At 48.6% G+C, this 22,281-nt stretch overlaps 1 long non-coding RNA gene across 1 annotated transcript; it reads right to left on the reverse strand.

The window, feature by feature from the left end:
- Positions 1–301: 301 nt before the first annotated feature.
- On the reverse strand, positions 302–10,835 carry LOC309523356. Its single transcript, XR_014215325.1, has 2 exons — positions 9,931–10,835; positions 302–901 (listed from the first exon to the last, which is right to left on the reverse strand). It is a non-coding gene; the product is annotated as an uncharacterized lncRNA (long non-coding RNA).
- Between the last annotated feature and the right edge of the window lie 11,446 nt (positions 10,836–22,281).

Genomic DNA, 22,281 nt, shown 5'->3' on the forward strand with positions numbered 1-22,281 from the left:
AAATACTCTCAAACAGAATTGAGTGACGGTCGCCCTTTGGATTATTCCCTAGCAATAAGTTCTGATTTAGCCAACATAAAAAATTATCTAACAATAACAAATGGGCTACTGCTGACGTTAGTAGAAAATTTCACATCTCAATTAAAAGAGATAAAATTAAATGATATGCCACAAGAACATAAAACAGTTGAGCTAGCGGGGACGAACAAACCAGTAATAAATAAGAATCTGCAAAGACATAACTCAAGGGTAAAAGTGAAGAAAAGTAAAAATATTAAAACAACAAGGAAAGCCAAGTATACCCGCAGTAATCGAAACATACATTGGCAGAAATTGTTTAAACTCCTTCCCTCGGCCCCAAATAAATCGACCACACGGGGCAGCAAAAAGAAGGGTAAAAAGAGAGAAACAAAGGTAGTTACACAGCAACCGGCTAAGGAGGGCTCGCCAAGGCTGACTCCAGTAGCAAGTGAGAAGGCAGAAGTAACAACTCAGTCCTTGGATAACCAACTTTTTAATAAACCTGATGCTGCGGAAGTAGAGGCCTCTACCTATGAAGGCAATAAAACACTTAGCAAATCGAACAGTGGGGAAGAAGAAGCGTTTAGTAGAGATGATACCCCCCTTCAGACCTGGCAAGCCTCCAGTCAGGAAAGAGATTGGAATTTGATCCTAAATCCCCCAAAACTGGTACTCACGAACTTCCCGAAGCCTAAGGGCTTCCTTACAGGGAAACAGCGAATAATGAACTTTGTATCTAGCCTAAATGACATACTGCCAGGAACGGTTAATTTTAATGATATCACCTCGGTGGAATATCTACATTATGATGGTCACTCAGTGAGAGCACTGACCACTTTTAGGGATCAGAACCTGGCCAAGCTTATTTTTAGGTCAAGACCTGCTGTAATGGGATGATGAGCTGCTTGTGCGTAAAATCCAAGTCCCTCAGAGTTTGGTCAAGTCCGCAAACCTCTGTCTGTAACGGAGCCCCTTAAACATGGCTCCGTCAGTCGCTGGCAGATTCCGACAGTGGTTGCTTTCGGAATCTCTTCCAACATAAAAGCTCCTTAACGGAAACACGTCTTCTGGACTCTCGGCGTGACAGTTTCCGGCGAGGAGTGGGTGTCCCTACAGGAGGTCCTGAAACCTCCCCACTGTTTTCGCTGGAAGTGTCTCTGAGCCATCCCTCCTGCTCACTTTCCCTAGGAGCTCCTCCTCTCCCCCTGCTGGTTCCCTCTTCAGCTGCTGAGTCTCTCCCAACCTCTGTGAGCCCTTCCACCTCCTGTCCTTCCGATGGCAGTTCCCTGACATCCACCTCGCCTCCAGGGCCCCCTTCACCCCCTCCCGCCCCCTCTTCTATGAGCGGTGAGGAGTCAAAACCTCGAAAAGAACCTCCTTCATCTTCCGACGTCTCGAATATTTCTCTCCACTGGTTGCGTGTGCTGGTCCCGGGGGTAAGGTACCGTGAGTGTAGCAGAGTCCACACGAAGAGGGGCGAGGTCCGATGCAGAGAGCCGGGCGGGGAACAGGAACGCTGGAACAGAAGGCTGAGCAGGTAACAGGAACGCCGGATGGTCGGGAACAGGAGGCCGAGCAGGGAACAGGAGTACTGGATAGTCAGGAACAGGAAGCCGAGCAGGGGACAGGCGTACCGGATAGTCAGGAACAGGAGGCCGAGCAAGGATCAAGAACACAGGAAGGTCCGTAGCCAACAACGACGTTGCTCCCGTAACCTGGGGCCGGCCTGACTGGGCTTTTATCCTCTTCCAAGGTCAGGGGCGGTCCCGACCCCCAGGAGCCCCGCCTCCTCTGGCCTTAAGGCGAGCACTCCTCCTGGGGGCAACCAGTTCCCTTCGCCTCTCTGCCCTAAGCCTCTGCAGATCAGGAGAGGCCGAAGGGTTACTGGGCCCTGGAGGAGGCTCACCTGTGGCCACTGAGTCATCAAGCCCCTCTGGGGCCAGAAGGGCTTCACCTGGGGCCAGCTCCTGATGCACTGCCACAGGTGCAGGCTCCTCAGCATCTAGGCCTTGCCCCAGTTCAGCCGGCCCTGGAGGCGGGGACTCCTGTGCAGGCTGGGATTCCTCTGTTTCATCCTCCGAATCGGAATCCCAGACCATCACACCATCCCCCCTCCCAGGCCCCCCCCTCAACCGAGGGTCCGGACCCGGCTTGCCAGGGTACGTCGCATGGAACTCTCGGAGGCAGGCAGGTGCGTGGACGTTGGCCGCTGGTTCCCAGGAACGGTCCTCCGGTCCGTACCCCTTCCAGTCAATGAGATACTGTAGCTTTCCCCTGCGGTATCGGGAGTCCAGGATGCGTTCCACCTCGTACTCAGGCTCTCCCCGAACCAACACTGGCTGCGGTCGGGGACGGTTCGGGTGGAACTCGTTGGGTGGGGCCACCGGACTCAAAAGGGACCTGTGGAAGACCGGGTGAACCTTCAGGGTTGCGGGTAACCGGAGACGGAATGCCACAGGAGAGACTTGGTCTACGATAGGGAACGGGCCGGTGAAGCGGGCGTCCAACTTCCGCGAAGGTCGAGAGGGGTGGAGATGGCGAGTGGAGAGCCAAACCAGGTCACCGACGCGAAGTTCCGGCCCCACCTGGCGGTGACGGTCGGCCTGGGCTTTGTACGCTTCCTTGGCCTGGTGCAGTTGCTCCACCAAAAGCTGTTGCTGGGACTGGAGCTCTTGAAGCCACTCCGTCACCGCCGGGACCACGGATGCCGGCAGCACCTCTGGAAACAGCCGTGGATGATAACCATAACTGGCCTGGAACGGGGTTTGCTGGGTGGACGCATTCACCGCGTTGTTATAGGCGAACTCCGCCAACGCCAGGTGGTCGACCCAGTCATCCTGCTGGTAGCTGCAGTAACACCGGAGGTACTGCTCCAGCACCGCGTTCGCCCGTTCCGTCTGGCCATCGGTCTGTGGGTGGTAGGCTGACGAGAGGCAGACCTCTGTCCCGAGGGTCTGGTGTAATGCTCGCCAGAACCGGGATGTGAACTGAACTCCCCGGTCGGACACCACACACTCAGGTAGTCCATGCAGGCGGAAGACATGCTGAAGGTACAGCTGAGCAGTTTCCTTGGCTGTGGGTACAGATGGACAGGGAGCACAGTGTACCATCTTGGTGAAATGGTCGGAGAAAACCAGAAGGCAGGTACAGCCACGAGACGAGGGTAAGTCCACTATAAAGTCCAACGAAACCGTGTGCCAAGGGCGCGGTGGAACTGGCAATGGCTGAAGTAGGCCGGGGGGTCGCCCGGTAGGCCCCTTGGCGCGACGACAGACATCACAACCAGCAACGTAGCGAGCCACGTCAGCCTTCAGGCGGGACCACCAAAATTCACGACTGACCAGATGGGTGGTCCGATACCGACCAAAGTGCCCCGCTGCTGGGGCATCATGGGCCATCCGGAGAACCTCCAGCCGTAGTGGCCCTGGCGGGACGTACAGTTGACCGTGGTGCAGCAGAAGGCCCTGATGCAGGACCAGCCCCGGATACTGTGGGCTGGACCCTTCAGCCAGCTCCCGGAGACGATCCTGGGCCCAAGCGTCGACCCGCTGCTGTTCCCGCACCCGAACCTGCAATGGCTGCGCCTCCTGGGTGGCCAGGAATGCAGCCGGAGGTAGGATCGTGGTGGGTTCTGCTTGCTGTACCGTGTCTGCGTTGTCTTCAGGTTTCCGGGACAGGGCATCCGCCTTCTGATTCTGAGACGCCCTTCGAGATACTGGTCCCGCAGTGCCGAATCATTCCAGGTCAAGTCCTGTGCCAACAGCTGAAACTCCGTGGTATATGCGGCCACCGTGGACTTGCCCTGTTTCAAACACCGAATCGCCCGGTTGGCTTGACTCCCTTTCTGGGGGTTGCCGAACGCGGCCTCCAAACGATTGCAAAACCCCGTATAGTCTGCCAGCAAGGGGGAGTCTTGCCTGAGTAGCGGCAACGCCCACTTGGCCGCCTGGTCCTTTAACAAACTAATCAAAAAGTGCACCTTGGTGCGGTCGTCAGGAAAGTTCCGGGCTCGCCCCTGAATATACAGCTTGGCCTGGGCCAGGAACATGGGAAAGCTGGCCGGGGCTCCATCAAATTTCTCAGGCAAAGCCACTGGGTACTTGCCAGGCGCCGGGGCGCCGGCCCCAGGAGCCGGTAGGGCTTCCAAGCGTTGCTGAAGTGCCACAACCGCGTCACTGAGCTGCTGCACGGTGTGAGTCAAGGCCTGGTTCTCCTGGGCCAAAGTCACCAGTGCAGCCGCCTGGTCAGCCATGGCCTCTGGCTCTTCCCGAACGCACCCCTACGAAGGGGGAGTGCGGGTGTGGCGGGAGCAAACTGTGCTGGTCCCGGGGGTAAGGTACTGTGAGTGTAGCAGAGTCCACACGAAGAGGGGCGAGGTCCGATGCAGAGAGCCGGGAGGGGAACAGGAACGCTGGAACAGGAGGCCGAGCAGGGAACAGGAGTACTGGATAGTCAGGAACAGGAAGCCGAGCAGGGGACAGGCGTACCGGATAGTCAGGAACAGGAGGCCGAGCAGGGATCAAGAACACAGGAAGGTCCGTAGCCAACAACAACGTTGCTCCCGCAACCTGGGGCCGGCCTGACTGGGCTTTTATCCTCTTCCAAGGTCAGGGGCGGTCCCGACCCCCAGGAGCCCCGCCTCCTCTGGCCTTAAGGCGAGCACTCCTCCTGGGGGCAACCAGTTCCCTTCGCCTCTCTGCCCTAAGCCTCTGCAGATCAGGAGAGGCCGAAGGGTTACTGGGCCCTGGAGGAGGCTCACCTGTGGCCACTGAGTCATCAAGCCCCTCTGGGGCCAGAAGGGCTTCACCTGGGGCCAGCTCCTGATGCACTGCCACAGGTGCAGGCTCCTCAGCATCTAGGCCTTGCCCCAGTTCAGCCGGCCCTGGAGGTGGGGACTCCTGTGCAGGCTGGGATTCCTCTGTTTCATCCTCCGAATCAGAATCCCAGGCCATCACATTGCGGTTCCTGGTCTCTAAGTACCCTTCCTCATCGGAGTCCATTCCCCCTTCCCCCTCCGAGTCCGGGAATCCTTCCAACTCCTCCTCCTCGTCGGTGGTACCAAAGTATTCCCTCCGGAACCTCGCCACAGGCTGAGGTTTCCTTGGGAACCTTTGATGGAACGTTTCTATTAAAACCTCGTCATTGACATCCTCTGCCATTACCCAAGTGTTTTCTGACTCCGGTTCCCCTTCCCACGCTACCAAATACTCCACCTGATCACCCTTCCACCTGGAGTCAATTATTTCTGCCACATGGCTGCTGCATTCCCTTTCTTCCATGACTGGTCCCCATGTGGACATCCCTTCTCGTTCCCCCTTATACGGTGACAGTAACGACCTGTGGAATACTGGGTGCAGTTTCATGTGGTTCGGTAACCGGAGCCTGAAAGCCACTGGGTTGACCTGTTGAATGACCTTGAAGGGACCCAATCTTCTGGGTCTTAATTTCTTACAACCCCCTTTGAACGGCAACCCTTGGGTTGACAGCCACACCTGATCTCCCACCCTTATGGTTTCACCTTCCCTTCTATTCTTGTCTGCCTGCCTCTTGTATTCTTCCTTGGCCCTTTCTAAGTTGAGCTGGAGCTGACGATGGATTGCTTCCATTTCTTCTACAAAATGCTCGGCTGCCGGGACGCTCCATCTCTCCCCTCCTCCCCCTGGAAATGCCCTGGGATGACACCCATAATTAGCCAAAAAGGGGCTCATCCCTGTGGACACATTCTCTGCATTGTTGTAGGCAAATTCTGCCAGCGCTAACTTTTCTACCCAATCATTCTCTCTGTCATTGACATAACACCTCAGGTATTGCTGGAGGATACCGTTTGCTCTTTCCGCCTGCCCGTTGGTTTCAGGGTGCCGGGCAGTCGAGAAATTGACCTCTACTTGCAGTAAGCTCATGAGCTTCCTCCAGAACCGGGACGTAAATTGTTTCCCTCTGTCTGAGACCACCCTCAAGGGGACTCCATGCAACCTAAAAATGTGCTCTACAAACAATTTCGCTGTCTCTTCCGCCGTGACTGCATGCGAGCAGGCTACAAAGTGGCACATCTTTGTTAGTAGGTCTACTACGACCATGATGGCTGTTTTCCCCTTGGACTTCGGCAGATCAGTCATAAAATCTATCGACACTGCCTCCCATGGTCGTTCTGGTGTGGGTAACGGTTCTAATAGCCCCGCCGGCGCCCGCCTCTCCCCTTTGGCTCGCTGGCATTGCTCACACCCTCTTACATACTCCCGTACATCTTCCCTCACCTTGGGCCACCAAAATTCCCTGGTGACCAACCACATGGTTTTGTGTTGCCCAAAATGCCCCACTGTGGGGCTGTCGTGCAACTGCTTGAGTACCCTCCCCCTCAATTCTCCTTCGGGTATATACAGTGCCCCTTTGTAATACAATGCCCCGTTTCTTTCCTCGAAACCCCCTGGTTCCTCTCCCTCCCTCCTAAGACCTCTGAGCTTATCCTGGGCGTATTCATCATTCTGCGTTTCCTCTACCAGTTCTCTTTGCCCCACCAAAGCCGCCCCACACACCCAGCGGTCCTCTGGGATGACATGTCTCTCTTCAGGTGCTCCCTCCCCCTCCAAATATTCAGGTTTACGTGAGAGGGCGTCCGCCCTAACGTTTTCTGGGCCTGGCACGTAACAAATTTCAAAGTGGAATTTGGAGAACTCCTGGGCCCATCTCACTTGCCGTTGGTTGAGTACTCGTGCCGTTCTCCAATACTCTAGGTTCTTGTGGTCGGTGCACACTTGCACCTTATGTTGTGCGCCAATTAATAAGTGCCTCCATCTTCGGAACGCTTCGTGAATGGCGAGTAGTTCTCGGTCATACACCGTGTAGTTCCTCTCAGATTTGTTCAGCTTTCGTGAGAAAAAGGCGCACGGTCTCCATTCCGACTTCTCCTTCCCAGGCTGCAGAAGCACCGCCCCCACCGCCCGGTCCGATGCGTCCGTCTCTACTCTCATCGGTTTTTGTAAATCCACATGCAGGAGCTGTTCTTCGGAAGCGAACGCTCTTTTCAGTTCCTCAAAAGCTCGCTCCGCCTCCGCCGTCCAAACGAATTTCTTCTTACTGCTGAGACAGTCAGTAATGGGAACCGTCAAGTGGGCAAAGTTTCTGATGAACTTCCGATAGAAGTTTCCAAACCCTAGAAATCTTTGCACATCCTTCTTCGTTTTCGGTGTTTTCCATTCCAGTACCGCTTGGACCTTGCCAGGATCCATGGCCGATCCCTTGTCCGACAAGGGGTACCCCAGGAATTCCACCTCCTTGGTATGAAACTGACACTTCTCCAGCTTCACCCACAGCTGATTCGCTTGCAGTCTCCCCAACACTTCCCTGACGTCTTTCACATGTTGCTCCTCATTCTCTGAATATACTAACACGTCATCTAAGAAGGCCACGCAATTCTTGTAAAGCAAAGGCCCCAGGACGTGGTTCATAAACGATTGAAAGCACGCTGAACCTGCTTGTAGGCCGAAAGGCATAACGAGATATTCAAATGCCCCTAAAGGGGTGAACATGGTGGTTTTCCATTCATCCCACTTCCTTATTCGTATCAGGTTGTACGCCCCCCTCAGGTCCAGTTTAGTAAAAATCTTTCCCTTCCTGACCCTTGTCAAAATGTCATCAATTCTGGGCATAGGGAAAGTCACTGGTTCTGACACTGCATTTAAGGCCCGAAAGTCCACGACCAGCCTCGGCTTGTCCGTGTTCTTTTTATCCACAAAAAACACTGGGCTCCCACCCACCGCTCTGGACTCTCTGATGAAACCTCTCTTCAGGTTCTTGTCAATGAACTCCCTTAACTCCTGCATCTCCCTGTCTGACATGGTGTACAGCTTGCCTACTGGGAGCTGCGCCCCAGGGAGTAAGTTGATTTGACAGTCAAAGGGTCTATGCGGAGGTAGTTTATCTGCTTCCCTCTCGCTGAAGATGTTGCTCAGGTCGGCGTATTGTCGGGGCACCTTCCCTTTCTCCGTTACTTCCGTCCCTGCTAGAGTGGCTTTGGCCCCTCCTTGAGCCTCCCCCTCTTTGCAGTGTTCTAGACAATGTGCTGACCCAAAGGAGACCACTCTCTGATGCCAGCCCACTAGCGGATCATGTAATGCTAGCCAGCTCATTCCCAAAATGACGGGAGCTCCTCCCAAGGTAGCCACATTAAACGCTATTAGCTCAGTGTGTCTGGCTACCCTCATTATCATTGGGACGGTCTGCTGGCTGACTCCTCCTCCCAACAGCTCCCTTCCATCGATCGTGGTCACCTGCAAAGGGTTACTTAAAGGGATAGTCTGTATCTGGTGTTTAGCTGCAAACTCCTTACTCATAAAATTACAGGAGCTGCCTGAGTCCAATAGAGCCTTTATCTTTAGTGGGTGTCCGTTTGGCAGCTCTAGTAACACCTCTATCACTAGGGCGGGTTTAGGAGGTTCCGGCGTGGGCACTTTCACTGCTCTTTGGCCTGGCTGCTGTGCCCCGACGGTGGCAGCCAGGCGTTGGCTTTTACTTGCTCTGGGACCTTTTCCTCCTTCTCCCCAACAGCTCCCGCCATCCCTTGCCATTCCTTTCTTTGGGGGCAGACTCTGGCAAAGTGACCTGGCTGTTGGCAGAGATAACATTTCTTGGCGCCCTTCCCCTCCTTCTTCCGCTCTTCACTGGGGTTTGAAACTGCGCGCGCGCGCGCTGTTCCAATTTCCATCGGCTCTCCTGGCGGGAACAGTGGCTCTGGGATCTCTGGAATGCGAAACTCCCTCCAACGTTCCCCCTTCCCTTCCCGCCTCTCCAGGGCTCTCGCCTCTTGGCGTGCTCCTATGGTCAGCGCGGATTTGGTCAGCTGGTCCATAGACTCCGCCCTGGGCGCCCGGGAAAGTTCGTCCTTCACCGCCGACGAAAGCCCTTCTTCAAAGAGCATTTGTATGGGTTCCGCGATAGATCCCACCCCAATTTATGGATCAACATGGTAAACTCAGTCCAGTACTCACGGACAGATCGGCTCCCCTGTTTGCAAGCCATTAACTGTCTGCGTACCACTCCCTGCTCAATATCGCTTGAAAACATTAGGTCCATGGCCCGAAAAACTTCATCGTGTCCTTTAGGATGTCATTATTTGCGGCCATCAGGGGCCTAACCCAGTCTTTCGCCCCCCCTTCGAGATGCCCAATCACAAATGCCACTCGCGATTCCTCGTCGGGAAAGTCATCGAACTGCAGATTGAGGGCATATTGCATCTCTGTCCTGAAGGCATGATAGTTCCTGGGCTCCCCCCCCAAACTTCTGCACCAATCCTGGCACCTTTCTGGCGAGCGGGGTGGTTTTCCCTTTTTCCGCATCCTGAGCCCTCCTCTCCTCGAGCCTCGCCGTCTGCAGCGCTAGCTGGACCTCCAACACCCGGTACCTTTCTTCCAGGCTTGGACCCGCTCCAGCTCCTCCTGCTTCTCCGGTTCCAGCTGGGTTGCTCATGATGCCTTCTCCTGCACAAGCTGCTTTCAGGGACTGTCGGAATGCTGTGATGGGATGATGAGCTGCTTGTGCGTAAAATCCAAGTCCCTCAGAGTTTGGTCAAGTCCGCAAACCTCTGTCTGTAACGGAGCCCCTTAAACATGGCTCCGTCAGTCGCTGGCAGATTCCGACAGTTTCGGAAGCTCTTCCAACATAAAAGCTCCTTAACGGAAACACGTCTTCTGGACTCTCAGCATGACAGTTTCCGGCGAGGAGTGGGTGTCCCTACAGGAGGTCCTGAAACCTCCCCACTGTTTTCGCTGGAAGTGTCTCTGAGCCATCCCTCCTGCTCACTTTCCCTAGGAGCTCCTCCTCTCCCCCTGCTGGTTCCCTCTTCAGCTGCTGAGTCTCTCCCAACCTCTGTGAGCCCTTCCACCTCCTGTCCTTCCGATGGCAGCTCCCTGACACCTGCCTTTTTAAAAGCACGGATAACAATACTTAGGCTCTTTGAAAATAAGGCTCCTTTGAGCCCCCTTTTGAAAACTAAGCAGGCAAATCTTAAAAAGGGGAAACAACTCTCAAAATTCTGGCCTGACAAACAGAACCCGCAATGCCTTGCAAGCAAAGGTGAGGATTTCTTTACTATGGAAGAAAATATCCTAATTGACCAATTCTGGATGTTCCCACCATTAATACAAACTGACATCTTGGGAAGACTAGATAAGCTAAGAGAAAACCTGGCCGAGAGAGCTTCAGGCAACGAGGTTATCAAGGGGGACCAAAAAAAGACCACAACACGTAACCTTCAGATCAAAGCGGAGATTAACTTTCCACCAAGAGAGAATGTGCCACCCTTCAAGGAGAGTACTCCATCACCCCCCCCCCGAAGGAGAAATATCCCTAAGGTGACCCCACAAGACGTATGGGACAAAATGAGATACCTAGATGAAACAGAATTGGGCCAAAATCAGGCCACAACAGAATATCCCCAGAAGGAATTTATGCATAATAAAGATCCAGTGTTCACAAACGTGAGCACTTTGCATCCACCTATTGAAATCATAGAGCGGCTGGATAGCCCGCCATACAAAGATGATAGGCGTCCGATACATAAAGCGACAAACCCTAAAAGTGCGTTAGCTAATAATTGACAAAGATTCGATTGTGATAAAGCCAATCTTAAATTTTTATCATGGAACATTGCTGGTTGGCTCAACAAGGCGACTGACCAATCATTTGTCAATTTTATTCAAGATCATGATATAGTCTTCTTGCAAGAGACATGGCTAACAGGGGATTTAGATGTAAATGGTTTTGCCTCATTTTCGCTCACAGGTTCACCAAGCAACAAAGGGGGCCGAGTTAAGGGTGGGCTAGGCATTCTAATATCCACAAGGCTGAGAGCATCTTTCGTCGAGCTGGAGCCTCTGAGCAGTGTGGCCATGGCATTATTAATGAAATGCAGATATTGCACACTTCTATTGATTAATATATATGCCCCTCCCCAAAGAGGCAAGCAGCTTATCAAAAATCTCTGGCATAGGATAGAATCTTATGTCGATGAGCTAATGAATCAAACTCCTGCTGTGGCAGTGCTGCTGGCTGGGGATTTAAATGCCAGAATTGGCCAATCAGATGAAGCGTTATATGCTCATTTTCATGACGTACCTCCCATTTCTGAAGAAGCCCATTCTATTCCCCCAAGGCTCTCAAAAGACAAGGGCTGCAATTACTCAGGCCTATGCCTTCTACGTTTTTCCAACAATCTGGATTTGACTGTATTAAATGGTCGTGTCGACAGAGAACCCAGTGGGGAATTTACATTTATATCCAACATGGGAGCCTCCACTATTGATTACGTCCTGGTGTCATCTAACCTTTTGAGCAGAGCACGGGAATGTAAAGTGGTGGAGAGGGTTGACAGCGACCATCTACCGCTCTGTTTAATACTGGATGTTAGTAAAGATTCATTTTGCTCTGATAAACTTGTAGCCCCATGTTTCGAAAACATGGAGCTAAGATGTTGTTGTTTAGTCGTTTAGTCGTGTCCGACTCTTCGTGACCCCATGGACCAGAGCACGCCAGGCACTTCTGTCCTCCACTGCCTCCCGCAGTTTGATCAAACTCATGCTGGTAGCTTCAAGAACACCATCCAACCATCTCATTCTCTGTCGTCCCCTTCTCCTTGTGCCCTCCATCTTTCCCAACATCAGGGTCTTTTCCAGGGAGTCTTCTCTTCTCATGAGGTGGCCAAAGTATTGGAGCCTCAGCTTCACGATCTGTCCTTCCAGTGAGCGCTCAGGGCTGATTTCCTTCAGAATGGAGAGGTTTGATCTTCTTGCAGTCCATGGGACTCTCAAGAGTCTCCTCCAGCACCATAATTCAAAAGCATCAATTCTTCGGCGATCAGCCTTCTTTATGGTCCAGCTCTCACTTCCATACATCACTACTGGGAAAACCATGGCTTTTACTATACGGACCTTTGTTGGCAAGGTGATGTCTCTGCTTTTTAAGATGTTGTCTAGGTTTGCCATCGCCTTTCTCCCAAGGAGCAGGCGTCTTTTAATTTCGTGACTGCTGTCACCATCTGCACTGATCATGGAGCCCAAGAAAGTAAAATCTCTCACTGCCTCCATTTCTTCCCCTTCTATTTGCCAGGAGGTGATGGGCCCAGTGGCCATGATCTTCGTTTTTTTGATGTTGAGCTTCAGACCATATTTTGCGCTCTCCTCTTTCACCCTCATTAAAAGGTTCTTTAATTCCTCTTCACTTTCTGCCATCAAGGTTGTGTCATCTGCATATCTGAGGTTGTTGATATTTCTTCCGGCAATCTTAATTCCGGCTTGGGATTCATCCAGCCCAGCCTTTCGCATGATGAATTCTGCATATAAGTTAAATAAGCAGGGAGACAATATACAGCCTTGCCGTACTCCTTTCCCAATTTGGAACCAATCAGTTGTTCCATATCCAGTTCTAACTGTAGCTTCTTGTCCCACATAGAGATTTCGCAGGAGACAGATGAGGTGATCAGGCACTCCCATTTCTTTAAGAATTTGCCATAGTTTGCTGTGGTCAACACAGTCAAAGGCTTTTGCATAGTCAATGAAGCAGAAGTAGATGTCTTTCTGGAACTCTCTAGCTTTCTCCATTATCCAGCGCATGTTTGCAATTTGGTCTCTGGTTCCTCTGCCTCTTCTAAATCCAGCTTGCACTTCTGGGAGTTCTCGGTCCACATACTGCTTGAGCCTTCCTTGTAGAATTTTAAGCATAACCTTGCTAGCGTGTGAAATGAGTGCAATTGTGCGGTAGTTGGAACATTCTTTGGCACTGCCTTTCTTTGGGATTGGAATGTAGACTGATCTTCTCCAATCCTCTGGCCACTGCTGAGTTTTCCAAACTTGCTGGCATATTGAGTGTAGCACCTTAACAGCATCATCTTTTAAAATTTTAAACAGTTCAGCTGGAATACCATCACTTCCACTGGCCTTGTTATTTGCAGTGCTTTCTAAGGCCCATTTGACTTCACTCTCCAGGATGTCTGGCTCAAGGTCAGCAACCACACTACCTGGGGTGTATGAGACATCCATATCTTTCTGGTATAATTCCTCTGTGTATTCTTGCCACCTCTTCTTGATGTCTTCTGCTTCAGTTAGGTCTTTACCACTTTTGTCCTTTATTAAGGTAATCTTTGTACGAAATGTTCCTTTCATATTTCCGATTTTCTTGAACAGATCTCTGGTTCTTCCCATTCTGTTGCTTTCCTCTATTTCTTTGCATTGCACGTTTAAGAAGGCCTTCTTGTCTCTCCTTGCTATTCTTTGGAAATCTGCATTCAATTTATTGTATCTTTCATTATCTCCCTCGCATTTTGCTTGCCTTCTCTCCTCCGCTATTTGTAAGGCCTCGTTGGACAGCCACTTTGCTTTCTTGCATTTCTTTTTCATTGGGATGGTTTTAGTTGCTGCCTCCTGTATAATGTTGCGAGCCTCCACCCATAGTTCTTCAGGCACTCTGTCCAGCAAATCTAAATCCTTAAACCTGTTCCTCACTTCCACTGTGTATTCATAAGGGATTTGGTTTAGATTGCATCTTACCTGTCCAGTGGTTTTTCCTGCTTTCTTCAGTTTAAGCTTGAATTTTGCTATAAGAAGCTGATGATCTGAGCCACAGTCAGCTCCAGGTCTTGTTTTTGCTGACTGTATAGAGCTTCTCCATCTTTGGCTGCAGAGAATATAATCAATCTGATTTCGATGTTGCCCATCTGGGGATGTCCATGTGTAGAGTCGTCTCTTGTGTTGTTGGAAAAGCGTGTTTGTGATGACCAGCTTGTTCTCTTGGCAGAACCCTATTAGCCTTTGCCCTGCTTCGTTTTGATCTCCAAGGCCAAACTTGCCAGTTGTTCCTTTTATCTCTTGATTCCCTACTTTAGCATTCCAATCCCCTATAATGAGCAGAACATCCTTCTTTGGTGTCACTTCTATAAGGTCTTGTAAGTCTTCATAGAATTGGTCAATTTCAGTTTCTTCAGCACCAGTAGTTGGTGCATAAACTTGGATTACTGTGATGTTAAAAGGTCTGCCTTGGATTTCTATCGAGATCATTCTATCATTTTTGAGACTGCATCCCAGTACAGCTTTCGCCACTCTTTTGTTGACTATGAGGGCCACTCCATTTCTTTTACGGGTTTCTTGCCCACAGTAGTAGATATGATAGTCATCTGAACTGAATTCGCCCATTCCTGTCCATTTTAGCTCACTGATGCCCAGGATGTCAATATTTATTCTCGCCATCTCATTTTTGACCACATCCAACTTACCCAGGTTCATGGTTCTTACATTCCAGGTTCCTATGCAATATTTTTCTTTACAGCATTGGACTTTCCTTTCGCTTCCATGCATATCCACAACTGAGCGTCCTTTCGGCTTTGGCCCAGCCGCTTCATCAGCTCTGGATCTACTTGTACTTGTCCTCCGCTCTTCCCCAGTAGCATGTTGGACACCTTCCGACCTGAGGGGCTCATCTTCCAGCGTCATAATTTTTATATGCCTGTTGTCTTTGTCCATGGAGTTTTCTTGGCAGGGATACTGGAGTGGCTTGCCGGTTCCTACTCCAGGTGGATCACGTTTGGTCAAAACTCTCCACTATGACCTGTTCATCTTGGGTGCCCTGCTCGGCATAGTTCATAGCTTCTCTGAGTTCTTCAAGCCCCTTCGCCACGGCAAGGCAGTGATCCATGAAGGCAAGGCAGTGATCCATGAAGGAGCTAAGATACTCACGTATTAAATGGTCCAGCAAATTGAGTGATGAAATATTAGAAAGACTTCACTCAGATATTTTTCTTGCTAGAAAGGAGAACCTCGTTAATTCCCCAACTCCTGAGGCTAGATTAGACATGTTCCGGGAACTGATTTCGTCCCTACAACCTTATCTGACTAACAAAAAAACGCCACGGCAATCTCTACACTTTAATAAATCCAAACCTTGGTTTGACCAAGAATGCATGGCTATGAAACGCCTCCTGCTGGATAAGTACAGGAACTATAGAACAGCGAACTTACCTTCGCTTCCATTAGACTGGTTTGAGTCAAAACGCAGTTATAAAGCTTTGATTAGCAAGAAAAAGCTCCAGGCACAAAGGGAGGAATGACAGTGCCTAGTGGAGGCCTCCCAAAGGAAAGATTCTGCCACGTTTTGGAAAATAATTGCAAAAAACTGGAGAGACTCCCCGATTGAAATCGAATACTCTATACCCGCTGGAGCATGGGAGGCCTATTTCCTCTCATTATATCCATCAAATCAACTGGCCCCAGTTCTGCTTCCTGCTTCAAGTGAATTTGGCAAGGAATGGCCCCCTGTAACCACAGAAGAAATTACTGGCCTTATTCAAGCTCTTAAATCAGGGAAAGCCCCGGGTGCTGACAATATCCCACCAGAAATTCTTAAAGCAAATGTTGAATGGTGGGCCCCTGTGCTAGCCGCCTTGTTCACTAGTATAAATCAAGCGGCTATTATCCCCGAGGACTGGGGTTTAGCCATCATCATTCCAATATTTAAGAAAGGAAACAGAACTGAGCCAGCTAACTATAGACCAATCAGTTTATTAAGTATTATTAGCAAACTGTACGCTGCTCATTTATGTGATAAATTAGTGGAGTGGATGGAAAGAGAGCATATTCTATCAGAAGCTCAAGCTGGTTTTAGAGCAAAGCGTTCAACTATAGACCAGGCCCTTACCCTTCAACACCTGGCAGACAAATACTCTAGAAAAGGGGGGTCTTTATATGCAGCATTTGTGGATTTTAAATCGGCTTTTGATCTAATACAAAGGGATAGACTCTGGGAAAAGCTTGGTGCTACAAACATAGATAAACGCTTATTACGCCTTATCCGTGGTCTATACGAAAACACCAGGGTGAGGGTAAGATGCGATCGGTCAGGCCATCTAACTAAAGAAATTCAAATGCACTATGGGGTTAAACAAGGATGTGTCCTTGCGCCAACGCTATTTAATTTCTATATCAACTCTCTAGCAGTAAATATGGCGAAAGAAAATGCCCACCCTCCCAAACTGGCTGGTATTCCCATCCCAGTGCTTCTGTATGCGGATGACGTAGTCCTACTCTCCTTTTCCTGCGTTGGCCTGAGGAAACTTTTGAGATCACTTGCTGACTATTGTCAAGTGGAACAACTATCAATAAATTACAGCAAATCTAAAATTATGGTGTTTTCAAAAAAAAAAGAAGGAAACACAAATGGAGAATTAATGGTCAACCTATTGACCAGGTAGCAACTTTCAAATACCTGGGAATAACTTTTCAGGAAAGGGTCTCGTGGCACCAACAGATGAAAAACGCCATTGCCAACGCAGGAAGGGCCAATAAAGCCCTTACAAGATTTTTTCACGGGAAAGGGGGTAAATACGTTCCGGCAGCCTCCCAGGTTTTTGCTGCAAAAATACTCCCACAACTCACTTATGGATCCCAGGTTTGCAGTTTTAAAAATTTTGCGCCTATGGAAGCATTTCAAACAAAATTCTATTAGTGTTTATTGGGGATTCCCCCCCCCATGTATCTAATATAGCTGTCCGCTTAGAAGTTGGACAACCACCCGTTAATGCGCGGCTGTGGATTCTAAAGATACACTACTGGTTAAAACTTATTTTTTCCCCGGCCGGTTTGGCTCCTTTAACACTCTTAGACACCTTTCATTCCACCTGGAAAGCTTCCCTGTTTGAAAAGATAAGAAGCTTGGGATTCTCCCCGCAGATCTTGATAGTGGCAGGATATGAGAGAGCCAGAAGTCAAGTGCTCCAACGCATTAGGGACATAGAGCTGCAATGTCATATTGGCAAAATGGATAAACATGCCATAATTAGAGACTTTGGGAGAGGGTTCTCACCCACAAATTATTTGGCTGATTTACAAATACCTAAGTACAGACACTCCTTTACCCTGGCCAGATTTAACGTTCTGCCCTCTGCCCTGCTGCTAGGCAGATATGAGGGCAAACCATATGAGTCACGTGTTTGCCCATGTGGCTCATCGGAAGTGGAAACAAGTCTGCATGTACTGCTGCACTGTAGTTACTACGAGGATCTACGTTTGACCTTTATTGCCCCAGGTCTACAAAAGCTTAAAAATGAACCAGAACTCCAACGTATGAGAGCCTTGGTAGAAGATAAGGTTCCTGAAATTACGATCAATGTGGCCAAATTTTGTGTAGCCGCTATTAGGCGCAAGAAACAAGAGCTTTCCAATGTCAATATGCAGGCGAAGACAAATACTTAATTTTATTTATGCTGTCTAATTTTAAATTGCAGTTATGTATCGAAATTGTCCTTTGTTTTTTCCGGTGTTATGCTTCGCTGACTAGCTGTACGAGTTAATCTGGTCTGTGACCATTTAATAAAATTTGATTTGATTTCATTTGACTATTCAGTAGTTCTCTTTCAAATCTTGAAGGCTCCTTTTCAAAACCTATCTGCTTATCCTGTCTGAACACTTCATTCACCTGGAAGTAATCTAGCCAACTAGAAAAGTGATCTTTTATTTTCTCATAACTTATCAATATTAGCTGACCCTCCTGCTCCCCCCTTAATATTGTGTTATACATTATCCAGTTCTCTTTGATGTTGTTGCTTTTTTTTAACAGTGATTGCTTCTAGTGGAGAGTTCCATCTTGGGGTTTTCTGTTCCAAATATCTTTTGTATTTTCCCCATACCTTATATATAGCATTTCTTATTATATGATTTGAAAAACTCCTATGCGTCTTTATTTTCCCATAATTAAGATAGCCATGCCACCCAAAACGGGTGTCATGACCTTCTAGATCTAAAATATCCCAATTTTTTAATAAATACCAATCTTTCAACCAGAGAAGACATGAGGCTTCGTAATATAGCTTCAAATCCGGTAACCCGTAGCCACCTCTTTCTACAGTATCTATTAATATCTTATGCTTTACTCTTGGTCTTTTACCCTTCCACAAAAATTTAGAAATTTCTTTTTGCCACTTGTTGATACTGCTGGTCTTTCCTGTAATTGGAATCGTTTGGAATAGAAAGAGTAGCTTCGGTAAAACTATCATTTTAATTACCGAAATACGGCCCAGGAATGATAAATTTAACCTTGTCCATGTCTCCAACTGTCTTTTGATATCTTTCCAACAATTGGTATAATTATCGTCATATAAAGACTCTCCTCCCTGGAAGAGAGGGGAGTGGTTGTGGACGGGAGCCCGAGCACCGCCCCTAGCAGGGGGCATAGCCCCCTGCCTCCACCTCACCTGGCTGACGCCCACGCCCCTCGGGAAGCAGCCAACCAGGTGCCTCGGAGGGGGCGTGTTCAGCAGCCTTTTGCTGCGGTGCCAGCCTCTCCCCGGCCTCATTCTTCGCCATCGTCTCGTCGCGAGTGGAGTCATCACAGTCATCACAGGGAAGAGCCACAAGGTTTGGAGTTGGGGGGGGTCTGTGTGTGTGGAGGCTGCCTGGTTCCTGGCTTGCCTTTTAACTTTAGGAGGCTTGCGTGCGCTCATTGCTTTAATGCTTTTAAAAACCCAGGCATCCAGGTTTGCATTGCTGTGTCCTCTTTTCCGTGTAAAAACCTACATTTAACCTTCTATTTCCTCCCACTCCTGGTGCTTGATTTGTTGGTGCGGTCTGAGTGCGAATTTCCTTTCTTAAGCTGCAGCTTGTTCCCTTGCCCAGCACGTGCCCCCAGCGAGGTCTGAGTGTGAGTGTGGCTCCGTCTTTCTTTCTCCCTCGTCTCCTCGCTTTCCTTCCCCTGCCTCTGCCTTGGTGGCTGTGCGTTTTTATTTAATTTTTGGCTAGCGTGCTTGTACGTTTTCCCCTCTATTGCCCTTGCCTGTCCAATTGCATGGCTGGTCTGGGTGACTGAGTGGGTTTGCCTTACATTTTAATTTGTTGGCCAGGGTGTTGGTGCGTTTTCCCCCTCCGTTGTCCTTGAGAGCCTAGATAGCTCAGTCGGTTAGAGCATGGTGCTGATAATGCCAAGGTTGCAAGTTCGATCCCTGTATGGGACAGCTGGATATTTCTGCATTGCTTGGGTTGGACTAGATGATCCTCAGGGTTCCTTTTCCTGTTCCTCTCTAATTTTAAGTTGTGTGTGTGTGTGCTTGCAGCGTGTGTTTGTGCCTGCCGTTTATTGATTTATTACTCTTCTAGCGTGGGTTTAATTTACCCTGCCATCCCTTCCATTGGTACCACTTAAAGCGGGAGCCCCCTGTAAAATTTTAAAGGCTGCCGGGGCTTGGAATAGACTGTGTGCTTAAACCTCACCCCTCTTGGTTTCTCTAAGCCACCCCCCCCTTTGCTTGATGTTTGGGGGAAGAAATAAGGCAGGGCTTGGGGTGGACAATTCAGGGTTTCTGATCAGGGAACCATTCCTCAGCACTGCACGTTTATACGTTTAGAACCTTTGAAGGTGTGCCTTTGCCTGGTTCTTGTCATTGGCTTCACTTGCCAGTACAAGCTCCCTAAAGAAAACCACTTTTAAACAACAACAACAAAAAAGGTTTTGGCTTATAGTACCTTACTGAAAAGTCCAGGTTAACCCACGGTAAAGGACAGCTATTTTCCTTTTCTTCAAAAACTTTTCCTTGCCTGGCATGTTCATTTTACTCCCCCCACCCCTCCTCCCTCCCAACTCCCCCCCCACGCTTTCCTTCTCCTCCCCCCAGCGGTCCTCCCTCCCTCCACCCCCCCACCCTTTCAGGAGATACATTGGTCTTTGGATACAGATAGGTAGCCGTGTTGGTCTGCCATAGTCAAAATTAAAAAATTCCTTCCAGTAGCACCTTAAAGACCAACTAAGTTAGTTCTTGGTATGAGCTTTCGTGTGCATGCACACTTCTTCAGATACACTGAAACAGAAGTTGCCAGATCCTTCTATATAGTGAGAAGGTGGGGAGGGGTATTACTCAGAAGGGTGGTGGGAATGGGAGATTGGCAGATAGCTGAGATGAGCCTGTTGACGACTCTTAACGACTGCAATAGGTCTTACAGGAAAAGGCAAGGGGTGAGAAGGTGAAAAATGGCTTAGTCATGTATAATGAGATAAGAATCCAATGTCTTTGTTCAGACCAGGTCTCTCCATGGTTTTAAGTTTGATAATGAGTTGCAATTCAGCAGCTTCTCTTTCCAGTCTATTTCTGAAATTCCTTTGTAGTAAAACAGCTACTTTGAGATCTTGTATAGAATGTCCTGGGAGATTGAAGTGTTCTCCTACTGGTTTCTCTGTTTTGTGATTCTTGATGTCAGATTTATGTCCGTTTATTCTTTGGCGTAAGGTTTGGCCTGTTTGTCCAATATAGAGAGCTGAAGGACACTGTTGGCATTTGATGGCATACACAATGTTAGACGATGAGCAGTTAAATAGTCCCGAGATGGTATGTGTGATGTTATTGGGGCCAGTAATGGTGTTGTCCGGGTGTATGTGGCAGCAAAGTTGGCATCTGGGTTTATTGCAGGCTCTGGTGCCAGTGTCGGTGTTAAATCTGGTTGTAGTATTATTGTGGGTTAGGAGTTGTTTAAGATTGGGTGGCTGTCTGTAGGCAATGAAAGGTCTTCCTCCCAGAGCTTGAGAAAGAGAACTGTCATTGTCCAGGAGAGGTTGTAGATCTCTGATGATGCGTTGTACTGTTTTAACTTGGGAGCTGTATGTGATGACTAGAGGTGTTCTGTTGTTTTCTTTTTTGGGTCTGTCTTGCAGCAAGTTCTCTCTGGGTATCAGTCTGGCTCTGTTGATCTGTTGTCTAACTTCATCTGCTGGATATTTTAGTTCTAAAAAGGTTTGCTGTAGATCTCTTAGGTGAGAGTCTCTGTCTGTAGAATTGTCTTAACTTAGTTGGTCTTTAAGGTGCTACTGGAAGGATTTTTTTTATATTGGTCTTTGGAGTTCCCTTTGCTTCTTGCCTGAGTCATCACAGTTACCAGACAGGTTTTTCAACTGCTTGATTGCTCTCTGAGTGACCGGCAGTTTGTGAGGCTGCTGCTTGAAATCTTGCTGGGTTGTGATTTAATAAATATAAATAAATACAAGCGGTACAGTTAAGTGACATATAGTTTGTTCATTTTGTCAGCAGTTACGCAGAGCAATTGATAATAGTAATTCCTACTCATAGCTATAAATCCATTGGCTATTAATTGAGATACTATCAAATAATATTTAATTCATCAACAGTGCTCCGAACTTTATTGATGCACAATAATTGTATACTAACATTTAATTACAGTCAAGTTATTAATTGATTGGTGATATTAATACTAATTAAAAAATAACAACAACAACAATAATAACAAAATAAAATAATAAAATAAAATAAATTTGAAAAATAAATAAATAATAATTAATAATAATTATAAATAATTATAATAATAAATAATAATAAATAATAATAATAATAAATAATATTTAAAATATAAATAAATAAATAAATAAATGAGAATTAAATTTAAAATAAAATAAGTAGTGACGAAATAAATAGTAGGAGCATTTTACTAGTGCACAGAGCAGCTCATGGCACGGGTGCAGTACCAACACACACTGCAGCTGGCAACCGTCGTAATAGTAAACCCAAACCCATTTCGCAGTTCCTCAATGCCTTCAGATCATTCATTGTTGACTATGAACAGTGCTTTCTCTTAGCTATTCTTTAGTTCTATCTGCCTTGCGTTTCTTCCTTGTTTCGCAAACCAGTGGCCAGCCTTTAAACTACCCAGGTGCAGGCCCAAGCCCTCAGACAGGAACGGCGGCTGTGCACACTAGGTCTCAGGCTTGTTCGCCGACTTTCAGAACCGCACCGGGGCGCCTGCGTGGAGGCTGCCGGCCCGTATCAATAACCCGGTTGCTCCCAGTTCTTCTAGTTCTTTGCAGAATAAGCAGCCCAGGGTCCAGCTTCCAGAATCAGGCACCTCATCAGCCAGTGATGATGAGTCAGAATGGCTTACGCCCTTTCTGGGGAGGCCGCCGCTATTAGCATCTGGCAGTTAGCCCGTATGTCGAGAAGAAGCCATCAGAGGTGTATCGCACTGGAAAGCTGGGCCTTAGAAAGGATTTAAAATGTAAGGTGTGCTGGTAATTCAATAAAGGGCAATGCCAAAGGCAGTCTTGTAAGTACCCGCACGAGTGTGAGAGATGTGCAGGGGCTCACCCAGCCACAGCGTGTTACAAAGGAAAGCGGCCCTTTTGGGGAGGTCAGGGCTTCCACCACTCTAGTTCCAGACGAGCCCCCATAGCAGGGAACCATCGATAAAGTCCTTCTGGGTCTAGCATTTTCTCCAATTCAGCTTTCTCCTCTCC

The sequence above is a fragment of the Podarcis vaucheri genome (assembly GCF_965113315.1).
Source record: "Podarcis vaucheri genome assembly, chromosome: W".
Classification (NCBI taxonomy): Eukaryota; Metazoa; Chordata; class Lepidosauria; order Squamata; family Lacertidae; genus Podarcis; species Podarcis vaucheri.